Source organism: Arachis ipaensis, chromosome B07, assembly GCF_000816755.2.
Source record: "Arachis ipaensis cultivar K30076 chromosome B07, Araip1.1, whole genome shotgun sequence".
Lineage (NCBI taxonomy): Eukaryota > Viridiplantae > Streptophyta > Magnoliopsida > Fabales > Fabaceae > Arachis > Arachis ipaensis.
Window position 1 is genome coordinate 43,517,643 of NC_029791.2, and position 3,361 is coordinate 43,521,003.

The window sequence follows — 3,361 nt, forward strand, 5'->3', positions numbered from 1 at the left end:
AGAGAATGTTTGCGGAGGGAGCCAGGGGAGAGAGAGAGACGAGCGCGAGCCAGACCGGGAGGGAGAAGGCACCGCCGTGCCTCCCGTTTCCGTCGTCGGTTGATGGATGGAAGAGGACGTGCGAAGGGGAGGTGCTGGTGATGGGTTAATGTCATCACTGCTGCTGGGTTAGCGTCGCCACTGCTGCCAGCTCTGGGGTGCCGTTCAAGCTGCTGCCCAGCCACCGTCAAGCCATGTCGGCCGTCGCCGTTGTGACGTACTGGGAGGGAGGCAGCCTGCAGATAGGAAGAGAAATGCGATGGGCTTGTCCTGAGCTACTCCGTTCTTGTTTCTCATGCGGTATGTGTTTACATTCCGGAACCCTTGAAAATCTGTATTTAGTTATATTTGGATAGAAATCCTGAGGTTTTGATAACCTAGGGCTGAGTTCGGGTTATTGCATGTCGCAGTTGGAGCTGTTGTTGTTGCTACAAGTAGTTTGGAGCTGAGGTTACCGCTGCCGCCACTGAGATCATTTGCTGGTAAGGGTTTCGAGTTTGGTTTTCATTCATTTAAGATTTCGGGAACTTTATCATCTTTGTATGAGGGTTTCAGTCACCATCGCCGGAGTCCGGTCGTCGTTGCCGCTTGAGGTGGCTGTCGGGGACACTGCCAAACTAGTTCAAAGCCCACCGCTGTTTCGTTTCTCTAGTTCAGTAAGTATTTTGGTTTCGAAAGCCCTGCATTAGTGTTCTGTTCTGTGTAATAAAGTATTTGCCATGTTAATAGTTTTAGGAGCTAGAATCCGAGTTTGCTTATGGCGTTTGAAGCTGTTTCTGCTTTTGAGAAAGCAAGCGGAGCTGAGGTTTTGGTTGCCGTCGATTCGAGTTGAAGTGAAAGGAATTCTGCAAGGCGTTTGGGTTATGGTTTGTGTATCGAGGTAGGGACCTTTTTAGAAAAATATATTTTATAATTTGGAATTATTATATACGGATATTATATGGTGAAAATGTATCCTTGAGTGATTGTATAAGTCTTATGAATGTTGGTTGTCTTGGATGAATATGAATGCTTGGTTGATTCAATTATTATTTGGTTTTGTAAAACGGACGGTTTTGAAGTGTTTCTTTAAAGTCGCTTCTTTAAAGCTTTGAAATCAAGTTTAATCCGTTGGAAATTGTTTTCAGTTTGATTTGGTTTTCTAGAAATATGAAGCCGGAAATGCACCTTTGGATTTAGTTGGATTTTGAGCTGATTTGGTTTTGAACCCTTTAAAGAGGGTTGTGGAACGGTTTGGATAGGACCCGAAAAGGGTGGCAGAGTCCATGTTTTAGGGGAGGTGCTGCCAAAATTTCTGCAGAAATCCAAGATTCTATTCGAAATGTTATTTGGAGAGTTATGAGTCTAAGACTTGTACTATTTTATTTGAACTATTTACAAAGGTGAAGAATTGTGTTTCGAAATGAATTATTGAAAAGAGAACTATGATTCAGCTTTGTTTCTTAAGAAAAGTATTTTTACCTTTGGGTGCAAGACATTTAGATGGAGCTTGTGTCTTAAGCTGTTTTAAAGGTAAAAAGGATTTATGTCTTTAAAATTAACTTGAGGAGTTCAATTGGAGGAATTTCAGTGGTTTTGAAAGAATTTGAATCTTGATTGATAAACCTTATTTTTACGATGTTTTGGGGAAAAGTTTAAAGTATCCTTTAAAGTTCGGGTTTAGAAAAACTAAAGTGATTTCCGAGCCATTGGAAACGTTTCAGATTTTTAGCATGGGATTGAAATTTGTTTTAGTTTAAGTAAAAGAAAGGATTTTGAAAATGTGATTGGAATAACTAATTACACGACTTGGTTTGGCTTAAATTCTGTTCTTATTTTTATTTGTTCAAATCAAGAAAATTAAGGTTCTACAGATTTTAAACGAATTTGAGGAAATGAATTATGTTATTCTCCCCTAAAGACTTGATACTCTGCCAAGGATCTTTTGTTACAAAATTCTATTTTTGGATGGATGATTTTGAATATTTCAGAAGAGATCTTTAAATTGCCATGGTTTTGGAAGTTTTGAAAAGAGGATGCTGAGGGTTGCTTTGTTTTGAAAACGGAACCTACTTTGAGTAAAAGTGGCTTATGAGCCTGAAATGATTTGAGGAATGGGAATTTTAAAGCCAAGGCTGAAAAGAATTGATTTTTTGATTTCAAAGTGAAGTGAATTGAGAAAAAGTGATATATGGCTTGAATGATGATTTTATGAGTTTGAAGATGTTGGATGGTGGAAGTGCTATTATGTTATGAGCCGGAATGGCTATGTATGATAATGATTTATGGCTGATTGCAGAATATGTTATGAGCCGGATGGCTGACTATGAATCATGAATTTAAGCCAGACAACTGAGATAAATGTTGATTTATGGCTGAGAAAAAATGTATATATGCTGAGTTTATTGATATTGTGATTGTTGTACTTCACTTATCTGAGATACAAGTTTTCATGGGTGAAAGCAGTGGCTAGCCACCACGTGCTTTAGGTGGAGACTCGATACTCTGCTGACCATATGTCGTAAGTGTGGTCGGACACTGTGAAAGTTCTGGATGAGCTCGCCCCCGTGAATATACACCAGTGAGGATGTTGGATGTGAATTATGATTATGATTGTGAATAACTCGAGTTGGGGATGCATGACAAAGGGACAGTCCAATGGTTAGCTATCAGAACTTGTCGGGTTGGCTTTATAACCGACAGATGAGACTCATCAGCTACTAGGGCAGGCATTCATCATATGCATCTATGTGACATTGTTTGGGTGTGCATATTGTACTTGGTTTGTCTTTGTGATTAATTGTGGTTAACTGCTAATTGTTCTACTTGAAGTAATTATTTGTTTGTGCTTGAACTTTCCTACTTGTGTGTGCAACTGGGATTCTGTTGGACTGTGGTGACTAGTTATTGTTTGGATTGTTTGGGCCTAGGGCCGTGGTTGATCATGAGATGGGCCGAAGGCCATGTTTGGTTGATGTTTCTGGTTTAGCAAAGTGTGAAAACTAATCTAGTTCAGCATAGACAAACCTCTTGAAAGGCATTTGAATTTTTGAGAAATGAACAGTTTCCTATTTCAGAAAAGATTTCAGATATTTTTTTTATAGTAAACATTTGCTTTTGAAAAGATGCATAAGGCGGTTATTAATCACTGTAAAGATTTTATCTCGCGTATCCTATTATAGTAATTCTGCAACCCTATAGTGAGAACCCTTTCGAGGATGATGTTCTCACTCCCCTATAGGTCTTTTCTTTTTCAGGTTACAGATGACGAAGTTCAGAAGAGCTTATTTCTTTTCTGTTAGACGATATTTCTATTTTGTTTTAGTATTTATGTTTCCCTCGC